This window comes from Acomys russatus, chromosome 32 (assembly GCF_903995435.1).
Source record: "Acomys russatus chromosome 32, mAcoRus1.1, whole genome shotgun sequence".
NCBI lineage: Eukaryota > Metazoa > Chordata > Mammalia > Rodentia > Muridae > Acomys > Acomys russatus.
The window spans coordinates 13,814,032-13,823,998 of NC_067168.1; the positions used below are offsets into that span (position 1 = coordinate 13,814,032).

At 41.1% G+C, this 9,967-nt stretch overlaps 1 non-coding gene across 1 annotated transcript; it reads right to left on the minus strand.

Annotated features, from left to right (window-relative positions):
- Positions 1-7,107: 7,107 nt before the first annotated feature.
- LOC127184474 (U6 spliceosomal RNA) lies at positions 7,108-7,214 on the minus strand. Its single transcript, XR_007830119.1, has one exon. It is a non-coding gene; the product is annotated as a U6 spliceosomal RNA (small nuclear RNA).
- Positions 7,215-9,967: the final 2,753 nt, after the last annotated feature.

A 9,967-nucleotide genomic window follows, 5' to 3' on the forward strand; every position in this document is an offset into this window, starting at 1 on the left:
CCCTTTGCGGAAGTTTCTCTTTGTGGAAGTCATGCCGTAAAATGCTACGGGCACAGATGCCAATTTCTTTCATAGGTCTAAATTTTGCTTTCAAAAAAGACCTAGGAGAGGGGAATAGGGAAAAAGTGGGAGGAAGGGAGGAATGGGAGGATATAAGTGATGGGATAACAATTGAGTTGTAATCTGAATAAATTAACAAAAAAGTTTGGAAAAGTTAAAATTAATTATGGTGTTTATATCTGAATAAAGATTTATTTTTACTTACATGAAGAAAAGTTTCCATAAAGATTTGAACACATTCGAGTTGAAGAAACACATGTGTAGAAACTAGGGAACAGAGGTCTTTCTTCGACTGCTCCGAACAAGGTTTAACTTCCGTTTGCTCACCTGTGAAATTGGAATTATACACCAATCTGAAACACTGTCAGCAAAGCTTCTGTGAGCTTATAATCATATTTAGTAAGTGGTATGTTTGTTTGTGGTGAAAATAGTATTAAGTACTGGGTCAAACTACCTTTTAGTATTAACTATTTCTGGTGAATAAGCAACACAAGCTTTTCCAAGTGTAGCAGTCTCTAGAACATTTCAGCAGTATCACTCAGTTTGAATCCCCAGGTCTCAGGTCGTAGGTAGCATCTTGTTAAAATTGCCAAATCTTCCCTGCAGGAAGGAATCAAGCCTCGTGGCAGGAGGCAAGGGATGTCGCAGGGAAAGGAAAATGACCAGAGTTGAAGGGTGGCTCATCAATTCCACTGAAATATAAGATTATGAACCAGGCTCGGTGGTGCGCGCCTGTAATCGCAGCACTCGGGAGGCAGAGGCAGGCGGGTCTCTATGAGTTTGACGCCAGCCTGATTTACAAAGTGAGTCCAGGACAGCCAAGGCTACACAAGAAACCCTGTTATCTAGGAAAAGAAAAAAGATTCCGTCCAGTCGGATCACCCACTACAAGATATGAGCCTCTGTAACCCGTTAGTTTAATCTTACTAACCTAGCAGCCGCAGCGGTAAAAGTACAGTGCAGCCATCGTGGAGTGTGAGATTGGAAGGGATGCCGTTTTAGGGAGCTCCCAAGCAGATTCTGGTCTCTAAGGAGCTTTAGGATCTAAAGTTATACACAATCTTAGTAATTCTTATTCTTTTGTACATGTTGGCATCACGAAGGTTTTTAAAAAAATTTCAGCCTGTGCTCTTAAATACTTTATTGTATCAGACATCAGAATTAAAAAAAAAAAAAAAGCCATCTTCCTAATGTGCTGCCACAGTGGAGAACAATTGATGGAATTTTATGTCTTATTCTGGGAAAAAGAAACTTTTCCCTCAAAAATTAAGTCATTGAATTGCTAGACACATGTACAACTGTGAAAACTCAATTCAACCTAACAAATGTTATTGAGCGTCAATATGTATGGAAAGACCTAATCAACTGTCAAACACTTTATTACATTTACTTATATGTGACTGTGTATGTATGTGTATGGGCATGTATGTGCTATGGCACATACATAGAGGTGAGAGAAAAAATTGTGGGAGTCAGTTCTTTTCTTATCAAACACAGGTCATCAGGTATGGTAGCCAACCCAACAACGCAAACCTTCCATTAATAAACACTATTATTGCTATAAATATACTAATTACTATATTGCATATAATAGCACCATTACAAGTTACTAGTTACTCATTGTAGTGGGCACTTATTTCTATTTAGAAACTTGGATTTCCACAGCTGAAAAACCTGCCTGTACTATTTCCTTAATAATGTCTTCCTTTTCTCCCTTTGATACTGTTTTTATGAAATCTTTATGGTCAAATAAATTTTCTTAGTTTTATATGTTATGGAAAAGTTTGGCTAATGGGTTCTTCCTCTGAGTGCTCAGTAAATGCTTGTTAAGTAAACAAAAGAATCAGGAAATAGCTGTGTCTCATGAGGAAGAGAGACCGAAGTTCCCTGGAACCCCAGCTATGTAGGAATGCTTCAATAATTAAAATATAAGCAATGTGCACGAGGTAAGGTGCATTTTGTGAACTGTGGGCTCAATGCATTAAGTAAATTTCTTTATGTTAAGAGACCTTGGGTGATCAGAATGGCTAAGATCAAAAACTCAAATGATACCACATGTTGGCGAGGATGTGGAGAGAGAGGAACACTCCTTCATTGCTGGTGGGAATGCAAACTAGTACAACCACTTTGGAAAGCTATCTGGCGCTTTCTCAGAAAAATGGGAATAGGGCTTCCTCAAGACCCAGCTATCCCACTCCTTGGAATATACCCAGAAGATGCTCCAGCACACAATAGGGACATATGCTCAACCATGTTCATAGCTGCCTTATTCATAATAGCCAGAACATGGAAACAGCCTAAGTGTTCCTCAGTAGAAGAATGGATAAAGAAACTGTGGTACATTTACACTATGGAATACTACTCAGCTATTAAAAACAAGGAATTCCCGAAATTTGTGGACAAATGGATTGAACTAGAAATTATCATAATGAGTGAGTTCACACAGAAGCAAAAAGAGTTAAATGGTATATACTCACTTATATCGAGACACTAGCCCAAGGGGTACGTCCCCATGGAAAACTTTACCTATCAGGAAAGTGGGTCAGACGGGAGGACATCCTATTGAGACTTTAGGTGTGAGAAGCCTGGGAGAATGAGGAAACAGAAGGATCCAGAGGGTCCTGGAAAACTACAGGCGGGTCTGGGCCCTAAGGTCCTCCTCAAACTATGACACCAGTCAAGGAAAATATAGGCAGTAAACTTCGAATCCCTACCCAGACTAGCTGATGGACAGGACATTCTCCACCGTTAAGTGGAGAAGGAGACCTGACTTTCACACAAACTCTGGTGCCCCATATTTGACCATGTCCCTTGGATGGAGATGCCTGGTGGCGCCCAGAGGAAGGATAATAGGTCATCAAGAAGAGACTCGATACCCTATGAGCATATACAGGGGGAGGAGGTCTCCCTCAGTCACAGACATAGGGGAGGGGAATGGGGGGTAAGCGGGAGCGAGGGAGGAATGGGAGAATACAAGGGATGGGCTAACAACTGAGATGTAATTTGAAGAAATTAAAAAAAAAAAAAAAAAAAAAAGAGAGAGACCTTGGGTGAAGGGCAGACATGGAAGGACTGGGAAATGAGTGTAATCAGGGTGCATGATGGGAAATTCCCAAAGAATCAATACAAATATGGTGGAAAAAATTAATTCTATTTGAAAATGAAAAAAAGAGTTCTTAGAGCCTTAACTGTGACAAATTTCAGAGACTTAAGAAGAAAATAATTATTAGTATTTTACACATTAATTTTCATTACCATTTCTATTTAGATAGCATATTAGCAGCGAGTTATAAAGCAAATTACATTAAAATACAGCTTGGGATTTTTTCCTTATCAGAAGCACACTTCCTAATTTTGTATCTCTGAAAGACCTAGCTTTTTTTTTTCATTGCAAATTTCATTCTAGTATATGAGAATTATTTTTTTAAGCCCCCAGAATATCAAATTGGCCATCTTCCAACATGATATGAATGATGCAGGGCAAAAAGTAAAAGCCGGTATCAGAAAAGTTTCTGTACCAGAGCTACTGGAGAGAAGGAGGAACATAGATAGAGTACTCATGGGACAACTTGGCCTTGAGGTCATCCCAGCATTGTGAGACTTTAGGATCAGGGTCAGTTTTAAGAACAGACTCCAATAGTGAAAGTAATAATCCCAAAGGCAAGCATTAAGCATACTCTCTAGTTTTTTCTTTTTCTTTTTCTTCTTCTCTTCTTCTTCTTCTTCTTCTTCTTCTTCTTCTTCTTCTTCTTCTCTTCTTTCTTTTTTCTTTTCTTCTTTCTTCTTCTCTTCTTCTCTCTGGGTGCATTCTCCTCCTCCTCCTCTTCCTCCTCCTTCTTCTAGTCTTCGATGTTTGTCAGGATTTCTTTCTACATAATGCTTCCTGAGCCTGAATCCCCAAGGCTAGGCATTTGTTGCTGGAAAGATGATTGACTCCCGGGACCGGCAGATGTAGGAAATGCTGTGTAGGAGCCACAGCTGCAGGCTTGCTGCCCACTCTCTACCCTGACCTCCACTGGACTTTATGCTAGATCTGTAGGAAAATCCTAACTCTGTACCGTCTCCTGTCTCTGCTTTCTTTCAGATGGTGAGCATACAGTAGCTGGGACCAGCCTCATCCTCATTCCAGTTTCTCTCTCCACTCAGCCCTCTGGAATATCATTCAACGGTATAAATTCCCTGGTTCGTCTTGCCAGAATAGCTCAGCGAGGGGAGGGGGGAGAGTCTGAAAATCTTCTCCTAATATTTGATAGAACTGCATGCCAAATAGATTTAAGTAAAGAATTGCTGTACAGGGAGCATTTTAAACAATAAATTTACACACAGAATTCAAATAGCACAGGAAAGCAGCAACTGAAAAAGCATGATTCTTCTGTGTGGTCTCTGACAGCCGTGCAGTTCCCTTGCTTGGAAGCCACTAACACTTCAATAATCCTTTAGTAGATACATTTTGATGGGCTTCTACATGTATTTATCATCCTCCTCCTCCTAATTCTCATACTCCCTCATCCCTCCTCTACTCCTCCTCCTCTCCTCCTCACTCCTCCTCCTCCTCCTCCTCTCCTCCTATCTTCTTCTTCTTCTTCTTCTTCTTCTTCTTCTTCTTCTTCTTCTTCTTCTTCTTCTTCTTCTTCTTCTTCACCACCCAGGGTATTGTGTTTTCTGCCCTGCAGGCTCCTATCTTCATCTACTTTAGCTTAGTGATTCTTACAGGCTGAACTGCATCTCCTAAAAGGCTCATTGCTATCCTGACCACCAGGTCAGGCTTCAGAAAGTGACATCATGTGGAGAGCTGTTGGTTGTAAATATAATTAATTAACATTAATTTATACTGGAGTAGTGGGTTCTTTGTCCGATGTCACTGGTATCATTGTAAACAATAGGTACAGAGATCCACACAGGGGGAATGGCACATGGGGACTGATGACATGACAGGCAAACAAATTCTGAGGCTTGCTGGCAAACTGCCAGAAGCAAGGACAAGCCCTGCTCCAGGTTTCTATGGGATCATGGCCCTGCCAATATCTTGATTTTTGACTGCTAGCCTTTAGGACTGATGGTGAATTTATGATATTTTCAGGCACACGGTATGTGATTCTTTGTTTCAGGAGTCTTAGGACATGTATGTACAGATCTGTCCACATCAGCAGACTGTAGCTTCATCGATCCTGTGCACAGTATTTTTCTGTATAGCTGGGACACAAATTATTTACTCTGCCTTCTCTTATAGACATTAGTTCTCAATCTTTTACTATTAAGAATAATGTAAAATCATTGGGAATGGTTGGCACTTTAGTTGGAGATGTTTTTCACACAAAGAAAGTAAGAAGTTGACCTGAGTCTCCATAAACAGAGGGCATCACGGAATTGCACTCAAGTCAATTATGCTGCCAACTGGGCTAGTGTATCCTGGCTCTTCTCCCTCTCTCATCCTAACTTTCCATCTGCTGCATAACCTTTTAGTCCCTTTTCTCTGAAGCTCCGCTACTCTGAAATTCTTAACACCATACAGTGATTGCACAAAGCAAATGAAAAACAAAACACAAAAACCTTGCCTTGTTGTTGAAGGCAGTTGCAAGAGCTTGGCGTTGCCTTTTCTTTAAAGCAAAGTATGACTGTCGAGACCTCTGTCCACATTTTACTCCTGACACACACAGTGATGCTTTCATTGGTAATTTCTATTGTCTCTTTTGTATTACCACACAATAGTGAGAGTAGTGTTTTCTACAACTAATACCACTAGATGAACCCGTATTTGTTTAGTGCTCTTGTGGGCTAAATTCCTCATCAATGGAATTCCTTTATTTCCTGAAGGCAACCTGAGGATTTACCTTCATAGAGTACAAATTCATTGGGGAGATATAGTTTAGCTAATGGGCAGCTAAAGACACCAGCACATGATACTTTCAGTTGTCAAAAATAATCCATGACGAAAGCCACCCAAAGGAAGGAGGCAATATCATCTGCTTTCCCTGGGTCATGAAGACTTTCCCACAAGGTAGAGTTTAGGATTAGGGCTTTGGCCACACGATTATTATTCTTAGTATCCTCAGCTTTGGAGCCTGTCAAGGATTGTCAAAGCTAAGTGTAGGCTGCTGTTTATATGATATAACCGGTGAAGTGTTCTGAGTTTTTGCATATCTCTCCTAGGTACTTAACGTTCTTAGTTCCAGAGTCAATGCTTTAATAAATTCTCTGCCTCAAATGTAAATAGCCTGGAGGAATAGCATAAGAAACCTTTACCAATCATTAGCCAAACAGTGGGAATTGGCCTATTGGATCCTTTCCTAGGTATAATAGTTGGTCAAAAAGGAAGTGAGAATTCAACAGAAAAGTTTTCACTGTGGTGTGTGGCTTTCTCCTCCACCTTGGCCACATTTCTCTCAGCTTCCTCTTTATTTGCAAAACCTGACTCAGGTCCAGAGCTCCTCTGAGAGAGGAAGGGGACCAGCTACACAGTCACCCTTTACCTGTCTGAGTAATGAATTGTTATCAAAATCATAAAAAGGTGGCTTTAAATTTTTTCTAAGCTTCCAGCTTACTGTGTAGAGAAGGAATGGCAAAGCTTATATCTCTCGTCAGAATCTCTCAACTACTTTAAAATCACTGCATTAGGACTGGGAGTGGCTGGACCTTGTGCCAAGATATGAGGATGAAGAGATCTTCTACTCCCCCCACACCTGCCCCTTCTGATTTTTTTTTGTCCCTTGTATGGCCACTTATTTCCATCCATTTTAGAAGAGAGTTTTTATGTTTGTATTTATTGTTATTTTTTTTAAACAATTTTTTTTTATTTTTATTAATTTATTCTTGTTACATCTCAATGTTTATCCCATCCCTTGTATCCTCCCATTCCCCACCCCCATTTTCCCATTATTCCCCTCCCCTATGACTGTTCCTGAGGGGGATTACGTCCCCCTGTATATTCTCATAGGGTATCAAGTCTCTTCTTGGCTACTTGCTGTCCTTCCTCTGAGTGCCACCAGGTCTCCCCCTCCAGGGGACATGGTCAAATGTGAGGCACCAGAGTACGTGAGAAAGTCGAAAAAAAATATGGAACGCTTCACGAATTTGCGTGTCATCCTTGCGCAGGGGCCATGCTAATCTTCTCTGTATCGTTCCAATTTTAGTATATGTGCTGCCGAAGCGAGCACTTATTGTTATTTTTATTTTTTAATGTTATGGTTACAGGTAATCTGGCTTCTCCAGTGTACCTCAATGTTGCCTGAGAGCTTTTAGAACTTGAACTACCTGACTGTGTGTGTCTGTGTGTCTGTCTCTCTCTATCTCTCTCTGTCTCTGTCTCTGTCTGTCTGTCTGTCTGTCTGTCTGTCTGTCTCTCTCTCTCTCTCTCTGTTTCTTTGTCCCTTTTCTATTTCTACCTCTCCCCCACACCTCCTCTTTAGAATTCTCATAGAATCAGAAAAAATACTATTGGAAAGAGGCTATATCTAATCCAGGTGAATCTACCTAGGCTCCTGCTCACTTCTTTCAAGAATTTTCATTCATTTTAGAAGGAGCAAAGAACTGTGAATTGAAAGTTCCCCCATGGAGGAAACACTCACTTTTCAACAAATTGTAGGTGGTTTTGTAAATTAGATTCACCTAGAGATGTTTCAATCCACATATTACTTTCTGTTAGTGATTTATTGAACTTGTCATATTATCTCTCTGTGAAATTTATTTTTTATGAGAAAATCTTCTCTAAATAAAGAAATTTCCACTTCTGATAATAGTATTATTTTTATTCAATTGCTAGGTCCTTTGCTTCTGCCTAAAAACATATGGAAGTATTTCTCTATCCTATGGGGAAAAAGAAGAAATTATTTTTGAATGCTATTTCCTACAAAGTAAGTGCTTATGTCTGTCCTTCTATACCTTAAAGATTGTAGTGTGTGTGAGTGTGTATGAGGTGTGTGTGTGTGTGTGTGTGTGTGTGTGTGTGTGTGTGTGTGTGTGTGTGTAAGCCAGAGGTCAACCTCAGGTATCACTCCTTGGGAACCATCTACCATCTACCTTGGTTCTTGTGTGTGTGTTGCTTGTTCACTGTTTTCCTTTTAGGCAGGATATCACTTTATAGCCTTGTCTGACCTAGAACTTGCAATGTAGACTAGGCTGACCTTAAACTCACAGAGATTTGTCCACCTCTGCTTCATATGTGCTGGGTTTAAAGGAGTGTGTCACCATACTGGGCACATTCACCTTGTTGTTGAGACATGGTTTCTTACTGGGACATGGGGTTTATGGAGTAGGACAGGATAAGCTCAGAGATCCTCCCAGCATTCAGATGTAGCCATATGCCACTACACATGGATTTTAAGCACAGGCAGTGGCTTGACCTCATATTCTCATATTTCACTTACTGAGTCACCTTCCCAGCCTTCCTATTTAAGATGCTCATCTCTCCTAACTTACCACTTTACCCTTAACTTCCTGTAACAATTCTCCTTTTCATAGCAACATACTTGTCTAGTATAATTTGTATAGGGAACCATGCATCTTCCACATATTACTTGGTTTTTTTTATATTGAAAATAGATTCTTCTTTCATACAATACATCCTGACCTTTCCCCCTCCCTCCACTTCTTCTAGTTCCCTCTACCTCCTTCCTTCCCCAGATCCACTCCCCCTCCATTTTCCTTCAGAATAAAGCAGGACTTTGAGAGACAACCACCAAATGAGACAAAACAAAATGCAATAAATAAGACAAACGAAAAACCCTCATATCGAGGCTGGGCAAGGCAACCCAAATAGGAGGAAAAGAGTCCCAAGAGCATGCAAAAGAGTCTAACTGTTAGGAGTCCCACAAAACACCAAGCTAACAGCCATAATATATACACAGAGGACCTTGTGTAGACTCTTGCAGGCCCTGTGCTTGCCACTTCCATATTTATGAGGCCATATGAACTCTGCTTAGTTGATTCACTGGGCCATGTTCTCCTTCTGTCCTTCCTCCCCCCTGACTCTTACAATCTTTCCTCTCCCTTTTTCATAGGGTTCCGTATCTCTAAGAGGAAGGATCTGATGGAGGCCTCCAATTCAGTCTCTCTCTCTCTCTCTCTCTCTCTCTCTCTCTCTCTCTCTCTCTCTCCATAATGTTTGGCTATGGGTCTCTCTTCATCTGCTCCCATCTGCCACCAGAGAAAGCCTCTCTGATGATGATTGAAGAAGGCACCAATCTATGAGCATAGCAGAATATCATTAAAAATCATTTCATTGATTTTTTTTTCCCAGTCCTGTTTGTTTCTACCCTAGATCTCTGGGCTATCCAGTGTCTGTTCCAGGCCACCCAGTCAGTGTAGGGCATGGGCTTTTTCTCCAAGCATGGCCTCAAGTTAAACCAGACATTTGTTGACCAGTTCCACAAGTTCTGTGCTACCACTGTCTCAGCACATCTTGCAGGCAGGACAGATGGTAGGTACAAGGTTTTGCGGCTGGGTTGGTTCAGGTTTCTCTCTCCATAGCCTGCAGAGTGCCTTCCTGCACCAAAGAGACTAGAACACAGGAGTGAAGGCTCCATACAGGCACCAGCTCTACCTCTCTACATTCAGTGAGCTATATGAATGTTGTCCTCAGCAGTGGGGCCTGCTGTCAGTTTTCAGAGAGCAATTCTCTGTCTTAGCATCAGCTTGAGTTGTTCAGGGACCCCCTAAGCCAATAACTCAACCAATTGCAACCCAGTTTTACCACTGGTAGCCTTGCCTATGTACAAAAGATGGCCAGGTCAGTATTTCTTATCACTCAATATTCCAGGAGTCTAATGAGGCAGGTTGAACTGGTAGCCCTATGTAAAAAGATGGCACTAAACACTGAGGTGTAGAGAGTATCAATATGTGGGTGGCAAGTTGGGAAAGGCTTAACATTTATCCTATAGGGAGCATCCAAGTCATCACTATCACCCACCCA